The sequence below is a fragment of the Brachycentrus maculatus genome, unplaced genomic scaffold (genome assembly GCF_059751285.1).
Source record: "Brachycentrus maculatus isolate JH-2025_06_01 unplaced genomic scaffold, ASM5975128v1 h1tg000268l, whole genome shotgun sequence".
Taxonomy (NCBI): domain Eukaryota; kingdom Metazoa; phylum Arthropoda; class Insecta; order Trichoptera; family Brachycentridae; genus Brachycentrus; species Brachycentrus maculatus.
This window is the reverse complement of record NW_028281019.1, coordinates 1-21,481: the sequence shown is the minus strand read 5'-3', so window position 1 is coordinate 21,481 and position 21,481 is coordinate 1. Positions and strand designations below refer to the sequence as shown.

The 21,481-nt window shown below is 31.0% G+C and overlaps 3 non-coding genes across 3 annotated transcripts; 1 reads left to right on the top strand and 2 right to left on the bottom strand.

The window, feature by feature from the left end:
* Positions 1-2,795: 2,795 nt before the first annotated feature.
* Positions 2,796-2,867, bottom strand: TRNAP-UGG (transfer RNA proline (anticodon UGG)). Its single transcript has one exon. It is a non-coding gene; the product is annotated as a tRNA-Pro (tRNA).
* Positions 2,868-4,856: 1,989 nt separating this feature from the next.
* Positions 4,857-4,928, top strand: TRNAP-UGG (transfer RNA proline (anticodon UGG)). The gene has a single exon. It is a non-coding gene; the product is annotated as a tRNA-Pro (tRNA).
* Positions 4,929-5,839: 911 nt separating this feature from the next.
* TRNAP-UGG (transfer RNA proline (anticodon UGG)) lies at positions 5,840-5,911 on the bottom strand. The gene has a single exon. It is a non-coding gene; the product is annotated as a tRNA-Pro (tRNA).
* Positions 5,912-21,481: the final 15,570 nt, after the last annotated feature.

Here is a 21,481-nt window from a genome sequence, read left to right as displayed (position 1 = left end):
CCCGCCTGGAGAAAGGAAAATTTATTCAAACGTCAACTGGAGCAGGACGAATTTACTTACATTCAATTAAAAATGATGATTTGTGTTTTGTAATGACATTTATTTGTGTAACTGCATTATATATGTTTAAATATGTTCTTGTTGACTTATCGCTCACTCCTTTCAAGAACGTCATAAATAAAAAAACTTGATTTTTCAGGAGCACGTTTTTAAAGTTTAAAAATATAATACTATGTGTTTAAAATAAATATCAATCCACTTATTGAACTTTATACTATGTAACAGATCTTTTTAGGTAAAACCTGAAGGTTTTTTCTCCATTTAAAAAGTATTTAGTAAATGTTAAAAAATAATTAAACAATACCTTTTCTTCAAAATGTAAAAACAACACTTTCTGCCCTGTAGCGGGTAAATATTAAGTTAAAAGTATGCCGCTTTTGCTGGGATAGAGAATATTTTCATGGCATTCCGAAAACATGCATAACTGAAAATTTACGATTTTTGATTTATGACATTTTTGAAAGGAGTGAGCGTTATGTTCTTCAGCATATTTTTAGACGTTTTAATTTACATCTCTGTTTTATCATATATTTTAAAAGTAAAAAGACTTGTTAAATAATGGAAAAAAATGTTGATAATTCTATGAAACGTTGAGAACAACAAGAATAAATTTTGAAAAAAGTTTTGATATTTTTTGGTATAACTGAATTATATATAATTTAATAAAAAGTCGGCTACAGTTTTTTTATTTAATTTGACAAATGACTGGATTTTATCATTACTGACATGATGATTTCGGTAATGCGAAATGTGGTCACTGGTCAAATAAAGTAAATGTGTAAAAAACACATCGAAATTTTAACCTCAATCAGACAACCATTTTTAATGAAAAATGTGACTTCACAGAAATTGCCAAAAAATTGGGACGCAGACCTGATTTAAGAGGATCAAAGGAACTGTCAACCAATAGAAGAGCCTGAAAACAGTTTGTGGACTCCATATGCTTCCCATAGGAAGCGGAAATGGATGAATGAATGAATACATTATTGACATATAAAAAACCAAAAAATTCGTTTTCACTTATGTCTAGTTTTGTTACTTTTTTATTAGGAAGAGACATATTACAGCTATCGATACAGTCATCAAATTCATTGGTGAGATGTTTTCGGTATATAGTTTTAAATACTTTCAAAAATATTCGCAAATCGACATATAGTAATTCTTAATATATGCTGAGATATGAATAAAATCTTCATTAATTTAATTAATTGGTGGTTCATAATCTTAATTCTTGCTGATATTTAAGACTGTAGTTACTATTACTGCTTTCTGTTATCCTAGTGCATTCGTCCGGAAAGATATTTCCAATACCTTCCAGTTATTACGACCAATTGTAGTAAGGGAAAATTACTGCACCATTCCTGACTAGGCAATCAACCCGTGACGCCAGTCCAAGAAGTATTTCTTGACAAAATTATTAAAACGAGAGAGAAGGAGCGCAAAGAAACGGGAAGGCAGAGAGGGATAGAGGGGGAGAGAGAGAAAACAACATCCTGGAAGCGATAGTTAGCCAAGTTCACCCGATAAATAAGGTTTGTTTTTGAACTACAAATCGTAACTGCTTTATTTATGGGCTCAGGATATTGTTCTGGGGCTCGATATGAAATGTTTGCCACTAAATAACTTTGTATAGAGGTGCGCTCAGGTGCTGGGGGACGATTTAAACGTTTTCATATCAAGATTGCCTCTTTTCAATCTATGAACTCCCTTCCCTCCGGTGCCTTTATGAACGTTTTATTAAATTCCCCTATCTGATTCGCGTAATGTACAAAAATATTCAGGCCTCGAAAGTTTTAATAAATGTCGCAGGTTACAATTTCGCTTGCATGTAATAGCAAATTATCGCTCTTCTTTTAACCGTTTTAGTGCTGAAATTTATTAGTTTATGTTTGCTAAATTTGCTGAAAAATCATCAATATTTTTCACAAATATTGACCGATTTTAGCATTTCTTTCTGGTATTGGTGGAGAACTACTTAAATAAAACAGCATTTAGTAAAAACATACTTATTTATTGAATGTTTTAAAGGAATGCGAAAAAAAAACAGAAAAATTTCATTCCCTAGAATGTATCATGGTCGTGTAAAATTGGTTCGTCCTCGGAGTTTTCACTATCGATGCGCATCCTCCGATCGGAAAACATTCTAATTTCAGCGTCACTATCACCACTTTAAGTTTATTCTTCATTTTCGTGCGCTTTCAACATCAATATTGGATGAATCCGACATTATAAGGGGAAAAACAATAGGTTTTCACAAAAAACCTATTCGCGTTTTCCACTTAAAATTAGTTTATGTTTATTTGTGAACACTTTTGATAAATCGGATTTATTCGATAACTATAAATGTTCTTGAAATTAGTCGTGTAATCATAAAGTAACTCAAAATTGGTCTAGTATAAGTAACCAATTTTTATTTTTAAATCATCATATTCCAAAATATTAATGACAAATCAATTAGTAAAATAATGCTGCAATATTTTTATTATCGATCACGTAAATCGATTCAGTACGCTTCAGATATCAGTCTAAGGTAACGGATTAAATAATAGTAGGAAAAAATATTATTCATTCAATCGACTTCAAAAAATTCGTGAAATCAACTAAAATCAAAACTTAAATGAAATGAAACTTAAATGAAAAGATAATCAGATAACAACGCAGTTAAGATAATGCATCGTTTGGGTACGTATAAGGGAAGAGGAAAAAAATTATTAAAATATTTATTACCATAAAAAGGGCTCGTCCGGGATTTGAACCCGGGACCTCTCGCACCCAAAGCGAGAATCATACCCCTAGACCAACGAGCCATATAAATAAACTATACAAACTACTCGAGTACTTTATATTGCTTCATCGTTTTTGCTGACAAGTAATTCGCCTTCCGTTTCACACATAAACTCATCGTACATACTGCTTCGTTAACGTCATTAGAGGTTACGTCGATTCACTGGGGATACTTATTTTCAATTGATCTTTTCAAAATAATGAATCTATGACCTGAGTTCTGATATTATTTTTTGATTCGGCATTAACTTTGTGAAATGACATGTTGTTTATTTTTAGAATTTAACACTTGTGTAATACCACTTTTTGAGTTTTATTTCATTATACACTGCTAGTTTTGAAAACTGCGGTTGTTTACATCGATGAAACTATATGTGTAATGAAATAAAACTCAATAAGTGGTATTCTATATATAAGTGTTTAATTTTTAGAATAACCAAAGTATTTTTTACTCTTCATTAACACATAAATCTCACGAAATTATTCACCGATTTCCAGAAATCAGTTATAATGAAGATTCATTCAATTGTAATAATGGTTGATTACCTTTTAAAAATGTTTTTTTTTAATTAATTTAAACTTACCTGAAATAATGGGTTCGAATGACAATATATCCAGAATTTTTGTTGATATATTATCCTCAATTCCCGAGGACAATATATCAACATATATTAGATTTCTAAAGAGAGATAAAACATATTCTTATACGATGGAAATATAGAATTATAGTTATTAATAGGGATTATATAATATAAGAGTATGTGTTCCTGAGTTAAAATGAAATCATATACATAAATAAAAATTCATTCCTGAGATTTTTCATATTTTACAAAAATAAAATCATTTTGCAAGCGCTTACATATTTTTTCTACTTGTACTTGATGTGTAATTTAATACAAAAATGAAATATGAATATGTATTTGAGTGATGTAATTCGCACATTTGAGGGGTAAAGAAATTGTAAAGTAATCTCTCTTGACACGCTCACCTCACGTTACGACAGGCGTCACACCTCGCTATACGTATGATGACACATTAATAACTGTCAATACACACCTGTGCTGTGTGTTGTGTTATCGGGAAATATTTATTGCATTCGTGTGTTGTAAAAGTACAATGTAATTATGATTGTCAATACGCGCTTAAGCAATATAGCGTAAATAATGGATAGCTCGTGAATGTACGGTGGCTAAAATAATTTTATAAAATAAAATTACCTTGTTTTTAAGCCCTTTTATTTGTACTTTTTTCAACCGATTTCGACTAGAATCTTGTCATCATCAGGGTTAAACGTGTACTTGTCTACATGTTTAACCCTGATGATGACAAGGTTTTAGTCGAAACCGGTTGGAGATAAGTAGGTACCAATGAAAAGTGGCTAAAAACAGAGTACATACTTTTATTTTACAAAGTTTATAAAATGTGCCACAAAGTATCTGCGAACAAACATTACAGAAAAACAAGATGTATTTGGTTTTTTTAAATGTTATTCCCAATACTTGGCGGCACATTTAATAAAATTTTATTAAATAAATCTAGGAACTTGCTTTTAACCACTTTATTATTGATACTTTTCTCTAAGAGATAATTTATTTTATTATAAAAAATGTTTAATTATTTCAAATTCGATGTGTGTCGAATTTTGAATTTTCCTTCGGAATGTGTTCTTTTTTATTTTACCTTCTATCTACGTAAAATGTTTCTTCCTCTTATGTAACGAAATGAACCAAAAGGCGTGACGCGTCCTAGAAATGTTCACTCTTGATTCGTCCAATTATCGATTATTTATCAAATTGCCGCCTTAGAAGTTTTACTTTAATAAAATATGTGCAAAATAAACCTGAAATAAAAATATCGAAGGTTTTCCATAAAAAGAGAACATAATATTTTCAAACATAACACTTCATTTATTTCCTTTTTTGTTTTTTCGAATATCGAAAATTCCCTTCAATTCGTTACCACCGTGTACGGTTAAAATTATGGGTACAGTTATAAATATTAGTTATTCAATCGGCTCGTTGGTCTAGGGGTATGATTCTCGCTTTGGGTGCGAGAGGTCCCGGGTTCAAATCCCGGACGAGCCCTCTTTTATATTCCTAAAATGAAATACTAAAAAAAATCATGTTAAAAAATATGTGTTAAAATAACGAGACATTTGTCTTGAGATACTCACCTTCAGAAGAAAGCGATCATTTTTCCTGTGTTAATGAAATTGTTATATTTTTTTTAAAACTAACAGACACAAAATGTTGCCTATGATCTAACCATTTTTAACTCTTTTTAATTTTATTCCTTTACTTCATTATTTTACCCCTCATTTTGTTTTCCCCCTAATTTTTCAGGTTTAAAATGATCAAAATCGTTTTCATACTAAGTATGTATATTGGTATATATTGGATTATATTGTATACCAACGCACAAAGTGTGTGGGATTTTCGGATTGTGTTTTAGCTGTTCATAAATTAATGCACTTACCATACAATCAAACATAATTGTATGTTTTTTTTATTTTAAATTTATTTATTTAATAATAAATTTGTCAATAAATAGCATTGATTTTATAAACGTATCTGTAAAATGTATCCTTTTTTACAAATTTAGTAAAGTGTACACATCAAATTGGATACATTATTCGAAGCATTTAGCCTCTCTATACCATATCTTGCATAGGCCACCGTTTGTGTTAGTTTGAACGTTGGTTTCTTAAGGGTAAGTGATCAGACTCACTCTCTAGATTTTTGAGTGTTTTAGTGATATATATTCCACGCGATATAGGATAAAGTATATAAAGGAGCAGATAATGAAATTATTTATTTTTGAAGATCTTTATTATTATAATTTTTGTTATATATACGTACGTAAATAATATGTGTGAAAAAAAATATCTTGTGACATGTGTTTTTTTTTTATCACACTCATATCATATTTGTAAGATATATTTATACCACATCATTTTTATAACATTTACATAGCATGCACAAAATTATGAAAAAAAGGGCTCGTCCGGGATTTGAACCCGGGACCTCTCGCACCCAAAGCGAGAATCATACCCCTAGACCAACGAGCCGCACGAATGATGCAAAAATATTGTAAAATAAAATTGAATAATAGCAATTTATATGACCTTAACATCCGAGCTATGTCAGGTGGTAATAAACGTATATCTATAAAAACAGATATTGGAAAATAAAGTTTACGACATTGATAAACGTTTTGATAATTAATAATGTTTTTCATCTTTTCTCAACATCATCATGTTGGTCTCGACATCTAAGAGTTTAAAATTGACAGGATGTAGAGTGAAGGTATGGAGGATGATGTAATGGTAAATTAATGGTTCCAAAAGCTAAAACGACCCTATGGTTTGGTTGTAGGATAAGGATCTAACTGCCAAACCGAACGACATGGTTTTATCTCCTTTTTTCTTTCATGTCAAACACTCTTATCCTTACTTTAATATCCTGTTTACATGGAAAATTATTTGTCTCAAAAAATTTAAAGGGTGTTTCTTTGGAATTCATTGAAAAATAAAATACACGCTCGTTTAAATCGATGAGTTTTGTTATAAAATATCTTCTTCGCCATTGTTTTAAATACAGTCACCAAGTTTATGTCAAACGAAATAGCTAACTAACCATCACGTCGCTCCACCAAAGGGGTAGGCGAAGAAAATAGAACGCCACACCAATCTACCATCGCCTCACAATTTTTACCTCTTCCACATTCATGCATCTCCTCATACAGACCCGCCGATTATTCCAACACCCGACCTGACCACTTTCTAGTATTTGATATACTTAATCACACCAAGTTTTTCTCGGTCTTCCTCTATTTTAATTACCAACCACATTCGCATCATAAATTTACTGTTTTTTCTCATTCACCCGGTCCACATTATCAAACCATATCATTGCACTTTCTTAATTTTGTCGGTAATGCTTATTCATTCATTCCTTATTTTACTATTTGAACAGGTATCATAAATCGTTTGCCCGCGCATTCATCTGAAAGATCACATTTCAACTGCACTCAGTCTGCTTTCATCTTTCTTTTACCAACTTCATGGTTTACTTCATAGGACTGGAACTAGGACTCCATTGTACACTCCCAATTTAGCTTTAGCTGAAAGGTTTTTTTTATAAATTTTTTAAAATTAAATTCGTTTTATTTCTGTAAGTTAAATTTATTAATTCATTTTATTTTAACATTTTTTAAGAGAAAGAATTTATTTTTGCTTTTAATTCAAATTAATGTGTATTTTTAATATCTCCCAATATATATATATACATATATATATATATATATATATATATATATATATATATATATATATATATATATATATATATATATATATATATATATATATATATATAATATATATATATATATATATATATATACTCGTAATTCTTACAACATTCTGAAATTTTCGATATGTGGTTGCCAATCATGGGAATGTTACACAGTATATAAAATGATCACTTCAACCATCCAATGACAGGTCGTAAGTCTTGTAAATGACCAAACATCTGTATTCTTTTTATTCAGACACTGAATAATCAACTGGTCAAATTGAAGCATCTTAAAATTGGGATCAGTAGTACACAGCAATTATGTACATTATAAAAAAATCAGCTTACTCTCAAAATATTTTTAAAAAATCCAATTGCTTTGGTATTATTTCTTCTTCTTCTTTGTGTGTCATGTCTGGTCCCTCCTAGTCGACTATCACTTGTAGGTAATTGTCCTTGTCTCAGGCAGCTCTTAACAGCCCCTCAACGGTCCTGATCTCAATCCAATCTCGTATATTCCGGAGCCTTTTTCTACCCACATCTCGTCGACCTTCTATTTTACCATATCGCTCACTCCTTTCAAGAACGTCATAAATCAAAAACCGTAAATTTTTAGTTGTGCATGTTTTCGGAATGCCAAAAAATGTACTATATCCCAGCAAAAAAGGCATATTTTTAAAATAATATTTACTTGCTACGAGGCGAAAAGTGTTGTTTTTGCTTTTTGACGAAAAAGGTATTGTTTATTTTTTTTTAAATATACTAAATATTTTTTAAATGGAGAAAAAACCTTCAGGTTTTACCTAAAAAGATCTGTAGCACAGTAAAAATTTCAATAAGTGGCTTAGTATTTATTTTTAATACATTGTATTATATTTTTAAACTTTAAAAACGTTCTCCTGAAAAAAAGTTTTTTGATTAATGACGTTCTTGAAAGAAGTGAGCGATATGTATTTATTTCTATTATGGCGAAATGTTTTATGGATAAGAAGTATGTGTAAATGTGGTTTTGATTTACAAAAACTAATGTCAAACCGTGATCAGTCGTACAAAATTTCTATACAGTTTTGCCAACTTCAAAAATGACGCGAACCTGCGTAATTATTGTTTGAAATGTTTTTCGTTTTATTGAACCAAGTGCCATCTGTTACCACAATCTGTTTTGTGTGTAAAACAGAGTGAGGGGGGGAGCTAAGTGGCGGGGGATGGAGGGAGTTTGAGAGAGATATGTTTGCCTTTATTTCAGCTGCCCAATCTGACAAACCAAATATTTGTCTTTTCTTATGTCACTTGTTTCAGGAAACGCATTCATCCCCTTAACCCTTCAACCTTCTACTTCAATTTTCTTTAACCAATCCTTCACCTCTTTTGAAGATAACAACTTCTAGTAATATTTAAATTAAAACTATTTTTTTTGAATTACCTAACGTCCAAGTGACTATGAAATCTAGCTACGGCTTCATGACCCTACACTGGCTTCAACTTTTTAAGTTTCATAGCCTTTGCCTAGTCGTGAGTGGATTTACTCTTTTTGTTTAAAGTTACTATAATTTTTTGTAATTTATAAGTGAAAATTCTAGGCAAAAACACTCGCTTAAAACTTAATTTCTCTAGATACCGATATATGTACTACTATGACACCTGAGTGAGTCTAAAAATGTATTGAAATTGTATTTGTTACTGTCTAAAGTTTTCTATAATCATAAAACATGAGGTACCTAACTTTGATATTGTTTCATACAATTCAATTGTTCCGCAATTCTTTGTTCAGTTACGCTTTAACTCATTCATTAAAAGTAACTCCACGCTTATTCGTGACCCTAAAATTAGCGCAGAAACCTTTTGAATTCACCCAATATTCGTACATAACCAATCCGATCACCCCCAGGACGTGCCTAGAGATTACAGAAGGGGAGTCGTGCGTTACTCGAAGGTGCGTTAATTATAAATCGGGCCTTACAATCTCCGAAATCCAATTATTTCTAACAATATTGAAGGGAGTGGTTTCCTTTTGCCTGTGAAACCCAAAGGTCTACAGAACTATAGCAGGACTTCCTGTCACCAAAGGCTTGACAGAAGGTAATGATTTGTTGCAGGATTCGAAACCAAATATCCTGTTCCGAATGAATTATGTGGATTATGGTAATATTAAGTCAATCGTAAATACTTCCAAATCGTTTCATCTGACCCTAACAAAATACTTGCGTAAATCTCAATTTTACATCTCATGACATTATTTCACATTTGATCTTATTGGCTTCAATTTACATGTTTGTTATCTAATCGTTGGACACGTGTTTTAAGTAATATCTGGGGTGAATATGGCGCTATAAATTTGTGATGTAAGCCTTCATGATTTTCAGCCTGAAATGTTAATTCCGAGAATGATCGCTTGGTGCCTCTCTGAACTGAAACAAACGACCCTGCATTACTTAGCGAAGACTTGTACCATCCTCCAGCAGGGGTTGTATATCCTCATAATTCGGTTCACCGCCCACAGATGCCTCTAGCTTGTGGTTTTTATTGCCTGATTTTCCCGTTTAGCGATGTGATTTATGCGCGGAAGTTTGCCTTGCACATAATTAATCGGCGCCGAGAAACTGTGTGCAATTTCCGCATAGTAACAAAGTGTTGTACCGAAGGAAGTTAGCGCTAAAAGCCCCCGGCCAAGAAAGCGCAAGATGCACCGAGAAATGACATACAAAGTTGCGGTCATAACACTTATTAGATTTATTGATGCTGCTCACGCCAGGGCATTAAAATAATTGCTGACAACACTGCTTTTGTCGGGAAATGGTGAAATAATAAATACTCTCAAATGTTGAATAGTTTTGGAAATATTTTTGATCCCTATAATTATTACAATTGTTTTTATTTCTTATAATTATTTAAATACTTAAAAATTTATGTTGGAGTTTGCATGTAATATTTTCGTAAAAAATATTTTACCAAAAACTTTTTTTTTTTACGTAAAATGTATAAATATAATTATTTACAAAAAAAAAACAAAATTAAATTACGTTGAATTTTCAATAACTTACTACAACAAAAACATCACTGTTGTCAACAAACTTCTTTTTTATGAAAATTTCAACTTTAGGTTGAAAAATTATAGGTGTTTAAAAGTACTACGATTAAAAAAAATACATTTTGTCATTTTTTATATTCTTTTTTTTTTAAATTTATTATTAGATTAAAACCAATATTTTTAGCTTTTCCACTTTTTTATTTGACCAGCGACCGGGTTTCGTCGTTACCGACATCATCAGACTGGACAAATATTGGTTTTAATCTAATAATAAATTAAAAATGCAATTCCATCACGAAGTGTCAGTGGATAATATAATTATTTTTTTTTAAATCCTTGATAATTTTTTTTTTTTGGTTTTTCAAATATGCATGGAAATCCTTTTCACTTGAATTATTGTAATACACAGAGTTTAAGAGAATAATGGTGTTCAGATTAACTTTGTATCGTGTCATAATTACTATTGCTTTGCTAGAAGCATTATTTAATTTTGGATTTTAAATTAATACTACTAGTTTAAGAAGGGTAGTCTACCCATTGACAAGTTAATTAAAACAAATATCATAGTACCTTTATCTTCTCACACAATTCCCAAAATCTTAAGATTTTTCTTTTTTTTTATTTTGTTTTAAAACGCCTGTTAATAGGAGAAATAATCTCGCAAAATCAGAATTGTTAATTTCGAACATAAATATAGGAATTAGTTTAGTTTGTTAAGATATTATTAAGGATGAGAAAACGTGTTTTATTTTTTATATCCAATCATGGAAATAATATTTTTATATGTTTATATTGATATTCCATTTTAAAAATAAATCAATGGATAAAAGAAGGCGGAGAATACAGGTTTTATTAATTCTTTTATAAAAACATGGAAAAAATATCATGAGACCACCTACCCCCATCTATCTTTTAAACCATGAAGTTTTTCAAAGGAAATGTTACAAATAGAATCGTACTAACTTTCGCGGTGCTGGGTTCTGCTTACAAAGCCTACTCAACGATAATTCTACCAATGTTTCTAAAATAATAACACATTTTAAATACGACATTTGCTTTTTCTTTTTTCTTTTTTTCTTTTTTTCTTTTATTCATTTCCAGGAAGCTGTTGTCAGAAAATTAAAGATGAAAAGCAAGACTGATGAATGAAATGAAACAAGATAAAAAGTTTATTATTAGATTAAAACCAATATTTTTAGCTTTTCCACTTTTTTATTTGACCAGCGACCGGGTTTCGTCGTTACCGACATCATCAGACTGGACATTACCAGTCTGATGATGTCGGTTACGACGAAACCCGGTCGCTGGTCAAATAAAAAAGTGGAAAAGCTAAAAATATTGGTTTTAATCTAATAATAAATTAAAAATGCAATTCCATCACGAAGTGTCAGTGGATAATATAAATCTATTAAGATAAAAAGTAACTATACCCAAATTAAGGTTACAGGAATTGAACTACAAATTCGTTTTTACAAACTATTTTTCGTTACTCTTTAAATGTTGTTAAATTGTAATATTTATTAATAAAAGTCTAGTTCAAACTACTATTTCAAAAGTACTGCGAAAATGAGATTTTCACGAAAATAACCAATAAAATAAATACCACTTTGTATTTTACGACTTTGTATCAACAACTATCCAATTTCTGTATTTATTGTTTTATTCAGTTTGAATTTTTTTAATACATAATCATATGTTTTTTGCTATAGGGCAACGCTTATATGGAGGCTAATGAATTTTTGAAAATGGTTAAATGTTAACAAAATTCCTGTTTTTTTATTCGCGACTCGTAAATATTTTTATCACGACCTTTTAGTCTTCAAAGGTGAGGATTTTTAACCGGTAAAGTTAATCGTAAAAGTTGAGAAGCATTGATAGAGATATTGGGTTGAGTGTAGCAGTTAGTAGTAGTTAGTTGGTGGGTGGAAGAGTGGGAGGTATATGGGCTGTACTTACCTGTGGGAAGCGGCCAACTAAGGATTACTTTGTGATCACTTGAGGCTTCAAGCAAAAGCACATTCCATACAAAAGAGAGCTATGAAAAAAGCCATCATATCTATCTTACAATAATCAAAATTAACCTGACTTTAACTGGTTTTCCTAACCCATATCCTCACACAATGGGCACTATTTACGTTCGACACGATGTTAACTCTTTTGTCAATTATATAAAGGTAAGAAGTCCTACACTTCTGATACTTGGAATTAGAAATCGAATACATTTTATGGGATACAGAGTGAAAAATCTCAATATAAGAGAATTTTACTGGTATATAGCAAAGGAAATGAAGAGGAAATAGGTGTTTGAAACTGATGCAAAATGCATGGTTGTGTGTTACAATTGATTTTAAGAAACAATGGCGATTACTAAGTAAAACATAAAATTAAATAGATTGATTTTATCGCAAAACTGCCGAATTCATTAATGAAAGGATGATAGTTTAGTAAATATCTGTCTCTGCCAAATAAAAACTTTCACAAACCAACGACAGTTGGCTCCAGTGAACTCACATAAAGCTTCATGAGGTTTATGATATATGTAGGAGTTTTTAAAAAATTTTAAAGTGTGGTTATCATAGGTAGAATGGTGAATGTTACACTTGTGTAAAGTGATCACTTAACCAGACAGAAGTATGGGTTTATACAAGGCGTATGATATGACATACGCCTTGCATAAACCCATACTTCCTATCCTTATTCACTTATGGTATGTTGAGATGTAAAAATCAAACAATATATTTTTTTTTATATGTAAATATTCCTATTTTTGATATTTTCCAATTTCTGTTCCTAAAATTTCTGCACAATAGGTTTTTGTGTGTGTTCTCCACTTTACGTATGCGTGCGCAGCTTCAAATTGTTTTTTTGGGTGATTCCATTAGTTTTTATTTGGGATTGCTATGCAACAAATAATAAAAATAACGTTTAAGATTTTAACGGAATGTGTGAAAGTTTTTTGGTGAGATTATTTTAATGTTTTTAATGTTTAATAATTAAAATAAACCCTGATGATGACAAGGTTCTTGATGAAACTGGTAGGTTAAATTGTAAATACAAAAAAATGGTTATAACAAAGTTATTTCATTTTATAAAGTTTATAAAATGTGCCACAAAGTATCTGCGGAAAACATTCAAGAAATAACAATATTTTGTTTGTAAAATATCTCAATTACATAATTTCAAGTGACTGGTTGCATCCTTAAGCTTCCCATGTGGGACAGTACCTCATCTCATCGCGCATAGCATTTTGCCATCGCGGGAGCGTTAGTCGGTAACGTTTTTCGTATAACGTAACGTCAAAGCCACCACCGCGAGGGGGAAACTGCAACAAATTACCCAACAAAAAGTAAGACTTATTATGTAACCTACCACATTTAGGTTACGGAACTAAACTCGGAAATGTGTTTGTGGGTTAGGTTAGGTTAGGTAATTAATAATGCATAAAGTCATGAATCCGAAACTTACTTTGGAGTTTAAGACAGTATCAAATATTGGTTAACTTTTTATATCCAATCAATATTTAATAAGAAATTCCTAGATTACCGATGAAAACAGTTTAGAGAAATCTGGGTAACAATATGTATGATAGATGTGCGAATAGTAAAATAAGGAAGGACTGCAAAGCTGAGATAAGCATTATCGATAAAATTAAGAAAGGTGTGTTGAGATGGTTTGGACATGTAGAACGAATGAGTGAGGAAAGAAAGGTAAAACAAGTTTATGAGGCAAATGTAAGTGGTAAAAGGAGCAGAGGAAGACCGAAAAAAACATGGCACGATCAGGTATGCCAAATACTTGAAAGTGGTCAGGTTAGGAGTGGTAACAATCGGCGGGTATGTATGAGGAGATGCATGAACATGGAAGAAGCGAAGAATGTTTGCAAAGACAGAGTGGTGTGGCGTTCTATTCTCTCTGCCTACCCCTGCGGAGAAGTGGTGTGATGGTTAGTTTTTTTTAGTAACATTACATGCACAAATATTTCTAATATAAATCGTTTGAGATAATAAAAATAGGTTTTAAATTGAATCCTCTCACTTGACTTAGAGCCCACAAGTCTATACACTTAAATACCTCACTATGTATGTACTTAAATCGATAAGAGCTTTTCACAGGACGTAGTACAAAATTAAGAAATGTTTTTTATTCAATATAATACTAGTCCGACCCTTTTGCGCGCATTTCCAGAATGTTCGTAAAAAATCCAACGCTCAAATATTTTATCTCGGAGCCGAGAGATCTCGCATCTCGCGCACAAACTCGAGTATGACAAACGACTGCCATAATAGTGGTATGTTTTATGGCTCCGTAAATGAACACCTGGCAACATCTGGACACAAGGCCTGAATTCTATGGCCTCCTCCTCCTCCTGCAAGCCGGGTTGCGAAAACAACCCGATTTCCGAGGAACTCCATTCAATATTTACCGAGAAATTATAATGAGATCTGTTTACAATATCGTTAGCAAACTTTGGAATACTTTGGTACATTAAACACACAACTTCACTCCGAAATTTGAATTAAGTTTGCCTCGTTTTGAACTGTTTGAAAAACGTATAATAACAGTTATAGCAAAACTTTTAAAGTATTTATTTGAAAGCATTTTGATATTATAACTTGAGCGTTATTCTAACGTGTGCTATTTTGTATTTTTATTTATATGTTGATGAGAAAAATTACATAATATATATTATATTTTGTCTGCCTACGTAGTGTAATGGTCAGCACGCTCAGCTACTATACTGGAGGTCCCGGGCTCGATTCCCAGGGTGGGTCAAATAAATACTAGTGATTTTTTCACTGTAATATTTATTCAATATAACCCTGGACTGGTACGTGAAGCGTAGGGCTGATCACCTTTCCTTCATATGTCAATGATCAAGATAACACTGCATTTATATGATGCAGTGCCCTATGCACCATAGGGTGCGGATAAGGGTTTGAATGAAATATTAAAAGCATTGTTAACTTTGGGAAATGGTAATATAACACTCTTATTTATAATTCATCATTCACTTTGTGTAACACCACAAAAAAATACTTCTTCATGACTACCGGTTTCTGAATATCTATGCCATCATCAGGTCAACTGTAGACTGTAGACCTTATGATGGAATGGTTTTTTCAAAACTCGTAGAGATGAACTCGTAGTGTTTTTAAGAGGTATTAAGGGTAGTTTAGATCATTTGTAGTTCTCGAAACATGTCGTGTTTATATAAATAAACACAAAAGTGGTCATATAAAAGTTTTGTACATGTAAATCAAAGATACTTTTGATGGATTAATACTATCGAAAATTCAAAAGGACTATTTTCCCTGTTAGTCCTGAAGATGGTACAAAAATGCTTTAGCTAGATAAAGGCCATCCACCATACACATTTAAAGAAATGGCATAACCCTTATGTCACGAGAAAAAAATATAGAAGAAAAAAACGTATCATTTATCGATTCTTCCACGATTTCGGCTAAGAATTTTAAAAAAATTAAATACTCATTCTACTTAAAGTTTGTTATTATTTCACTTCCAGCTTTTAGAGTTATTTTGTTAATAGAAACTTAGTAGCGAATATACATATGTATCATTAATATTTCACAGCACTACGTACATTGCGTTACGTTCATATTGCATTCATACTCATTTACCATCACTATCAGCGTGTAGAAGAAGTGGGTAACCTAGGAAAAGTGGGACTACGATCACAGTTAATAAATTAATTCAACATACAGCTATTTAAAAAAAAACAACCGGTTGTTTACGTAACTATTTAACCATTGACATGCCGAAATCATATAGAATTTTTGCATGATAAGATAAATACTGAAGGTAAGTAGAAATTCAGAAAATTAAACAGGAATGTCACAATTTAAAATAGTATTTTTGCTGTCATCGATATATATAACTGTTTTTATTTTTCAAAATTAAACAATAAATATTACAAAACTGCTAACAGGCTGAAATCATATAGAAATTTGCTATGATAAGATAAATAGAAATGCAGAAATGTAAACAGAAATGACTCATTTCCAACGGTATTTTGCTGTCATCATTAAACATGACTGTTTTTTTTATTAATTAAAAATCATTACTAAACTACTGACAGGCTAAAATGACATAGAATTTGACTTGACAAGATAAATACAGAAAGCAAATAGAAATGCAGAAAAGTACACAGAAATCCCACACCTGTGTATTTTTGATGTCATCACTAAACAAAACTGTTTTTATTTCAAAACTAATAAAAAAATATTACTATGTCCAGTTACTGACACGCTCATTTAGAAATTTGGCATATGAAGATGAATATTGAAGGTAAATAGAAATGCCAAAATGCTAAAAGTACTGACCCATAGTATATTTTTTAATGGAATTGACGTTTATTGGAGCCTTTACCGTAAAATATGTGTACGGCTCTCAGCACATTTTCAACTAGCACCATGAATCTTATCCGCGCCCATGATAATGGAAATCGGACCAGAGTTTTTTTTAATTCACGTAAAATAAGGGCCTATTTTATTCCTTTATATAAATCTACATGCATTCAACCACAGAGGAGCCATTTTTTTGCACGGAGAGGAAATTGCTGAGCTTTTCTTATGGATATTATGGCGTATGTCGTTCGCGCGTCAGCACGTGTGATGGACGCTATCTCTAGGTTTACCCGTAAACCTGAATTCCGGACAAAAAATGGAAAATTTTATGGACTGAAGCGGTCCTATAGTCTACGAAAGTCACGTGCCCAAATCTTTATTCACAAATTGTGGATAGTACCATAGTTAAGAGTTATGGTTATAGTGAGGGTTCATTTTAAAAGCGCCTTTTTCGGGGAAAATCAGCTTAAGACCGCATTCCAAATTTCAGTTATTTTACCATTTAAAATGATAAACCAAAAGAAATCTTAACTATGTATAAAGATATGCACGGGGGATGTTTAAATATATGAACGAGTTTTTAAACTGTCATATTTAATTGATGTTATCCTGAACTGGTACCGGAAGCGCAGGCTTTCACCTTTAACACTGCTTTTACAGTGCTCTAAATATTTTATTGATATCGAAAGATATTTCTCAGTAACCTTTTTACCTAAAAATGTCTTTACTGTATTAAAAATTAATTTGTTTGATATTGTTTTCTTTATCTGTTTTTCTGTTTATTCTGTATACTTTACATTTGTTCAATCATCATCCATTCTTGCTTTATATGCCTTAACTTTATTTATATATATATATATATATATATATATATATATATATATACATATATATATATATATATATATATATATATATATATATATATATATATATATATATATATATATATATATATATATATATATATATATATATATATATATATATATATATATATATATATATATATATATATATATATATATATATATATATATATATATATATATATATATATATATATATGTATATGTATATATATTTATATATATTTATATATATATATATATATATATATATATATATATATATATATATATATTTATATATATATATATATATATATATATATATATATATATATATATATATATATATATATGTATATATATATATATATATATATATATATATATATATATATATATATATATATATATAAATGTATATATATATATATATAAATATATATATATATATATATATATATATATATATATATATATATATATATATTTATATATATATATATATATATATATATATATATATATATATATATATATATATATATATATATATATATATATATATATATATATATATATATTTATATATATATATATATATATATATATATATATATATATATATATATATATATATATATATATATATATATATATATATATATATATATATATATATATATATATATGTATCCATGCGGATTTTACCTCCTCAAATGTAAAAAAAAAATGTTTTACGTCACCATTTAAGATTTATCGACAAAATCATATGGAAATAATAAATCAGTAATATATCACTCATTTCTCTTTAAAAAATAAAGGAACACATGTCCAAATTTACCCTTCTTTCCCCACACATACTCACATAAAGGAAACTCATCAAGTTAGCGATGGGATCTGATGACGGCAGAGGTCTGTGTGAGCGCCATTGTTCAGCCCTGCTTCCTGCTTCCGCGCGGGGAGGGTGGGTGTTTCCGGTGGCTGTGTTCCTGAACATGCTGTATACAGTATACAGGGTGGGAAGGGGAACAATGTTACTCGCGTACTTCACGTCAATCTGGACCCATGTGAGCGAGTTTATATTACATTTCTGGAATCGGGTTGCAGAGAATTAATGATATTCCAGATATTATTCAATGAAGCATGTCAGTCGTGCAAATTCCTGTAATATTGTTTCAAGATTTTTTGACATCTGGTCAATAAGAATTTGGTTATTTGGTAAATGGTGATTTACAGGGCTTACGACCTGCCATTGTCTGTGTAAATTCACCATAGTATATCCCTTATTTTTAATAATAATAATAATCATTTTAGATGACTTTCTTAAAAAGTTTATAACATTTTGAGTGTGTCCAAATACTTGTTCACAAAATCTGGATTATTTCCAATTACAGGAGTATTTTCATATTATTTTTTGACATCACATCAAAGATGAAGAAGAAGATCATCTCTTCTGTACATCTCACCAATAGATGTCTCTAGCGAAGTTCTAGTGATTCAAGAACAAGGTTTCTAAATTGGTTCATATATATATATAGCACTTTCAAGAATTTGAGTAGTGTGGTTGTCAATAATGGGTAGAATTGGTGAATGTTACACGTGTGTAAAGTGATTATTTAAACCAGCCTATGACGGTCGTCAGCCGCGTAAATGCCCAGACTTCCATATTCTTCTTCATCTTTGATGAGATATCAAAAAATAATATCTAAAAAAGTACTCGTAATGTAGTATGGAGGATATAGTCAGATACGGAAGACAACGAAGACGAAATGTTCACGTATCGCTCACTCCTTTCAACAACTTGATTCTTCAGGAGATCGTTTATAAAGTTTAAGAATGTGATGAAATGTATTAAAAATAAATATTAAGACACCTATTAAACTTTTTACTGTGCAACAGATTTTTTTGGTAAAACCTGAAGGTCTTTCTCCATTTGAAAAAATCAAAAAAAACAATTAAACAATACCTTTTCTTGAAAATCCAAAAACAACACTTTTTGCCTTATAGCGAGTAAATATGAAGTTAAAAATCTGTCGCTTTGGCTGGGATACAGTACATTTTCTGGGCATTCCGAAAACATGCACAACTGAAAATTTACTATTTTTGATACTTGACGTTGTTGAAAGAAGTGTGCGATATGTTTATTTATATTTTTATTACAGGATATTTTCACTATGAAGGAATATTGGATCTTATGTCCAGATCATGGCTATAGTTTTACCACCCTGTAAAAAGTTAAAGTAATAAGTTTTGTAAAATACCTTGCGACCAAGGGGTAAAGGTACTATTTTATGAAATATAACAATATAAATGAAAGTTTTACAATATTAAAAGGTATTTTTGTACACGGATCCCACAATTCTGATAGATTGTGTCCCCTTTTTACGTCATAGTGATCCCATAAGGTCCAATCCCCTTTGAGAATTAAGATTCTCTGTGTTTTAACAATAATCCAAATAATCCATTTTTTCATTCAGAAAAGTTAGTTACAAAATTCGATTACCGCAATACAATATTTTTTTCATAAGCCACAGTTTGCGTCATCCATCGCCCAAAACTTATTTTTTATTTATTGAATATTCTCTAAATGTTACATAAACGGATCAGTAAGAAATGATGAGTTATCTAACTAGTTTCCAATATTTATCAGATAAAGTGGTGTTTTATTTAGAAAATATGACAAGACAAATAAGACCAAAAAAAAAGGTGCTATATGACAAATCTTGATTGATATAATATATTGAATCCCTTGTGTCTTGTTGTGTATTGTTGTATCTTTTGTATTGTTTTAAGGGATCAACCTTATTCATTTATAATTAATTATACCCATCCACTGCCATGCTTAAAAATGCCTAAATCATTGTTCATAATAAGCACGGAGAATTTGCTAAGGTAACTAATAATACTTTTTTTATTTAAAAAAAAACTACTCCTTAGTTTAGCCCGAGTGTGTCTCGGGCAAGGAGTTTCCATTGTAATGATGAGCCTGAGTGCTGCTGGTGAGAATCTTTCACCGACTTCTCGGTATTGATTTGCCTGAGCCAAATATATATTTGTTTTTATTGACTAACCCGAGCGGTCAGTCTTGTTTCGACTTGTTGGTGATGATTTCTTATACCGGCGAATTTAGTCGTCAAAATTCGACTGTTAAGTGGTCAAATACATTTGTCATTAATTTTTCAATAACAAGATGACAAAAAAAACATTGTCTAGTACCTTCAGAGAATTTTACTAAAACAAGATGGTTCATAAATTCCTGATCCTTGCATATCGACCTTTTGCACATCAGCGAAGGTGCCTTTAAGAGGAAAATACTACTTCTGGTGTAATTCTCGGTTATGTCCACTAATTATTTTCTATCTTTTCTACCTGTCCATATACAAGCATGGATGTTTGTATACATATGTGTGTGTGTGTGTGAAATAACTTATAATTTATATGTTTGATGTTATATGTCATAAAAAATTGTTATGTACATAAAAGAAAACAAATATATAACTTTCATTACCAGGGTTTATTAATTTTCGTGAATATAAAAATTAATAAGCCTAATCCGCGTCATTTTGCCAGCCTAATGGCCATTTACTGAGACGTACGGCCCTGTTAATAAAGCGCACACATGTCGGGCGTGTGCGCGAGTGCGCAAGTCGCGGGCATTAACGAGCAAGTGGGGATATTTTCATTACCAACAGAGCTTTGTAACAATATGTCTCTCGTGGAGGAACGTGACTGGAATTGAAATATTACATGTCGGCAAGTTGGTCGCTCAGCCGCGCCTGACTCGTGTCGTGAAAGGGCCCAATCTATCCCCAGTGCGGAGCTGAATTATAGAATATATATATAATATATATAAAACCCTTATTCGCACCCCAATGGTGCATAGGGCACTGTGTCATATAAACGCAGTGTTATCTTGATCGTTTACACATGAAGGAAAGGTGATCAGCCCTCCGCTTCAGGTACTAGTCCATGGTAATATTGAATAAATATTACAGTGAAAAAATCACTTATATTTATTTTACCCCCCTTGGGAATCGAACCCGGGACCTCCAGAACGGTAGCCGAGCGTGCTGACCATTACACTACGGAGGCGGACGA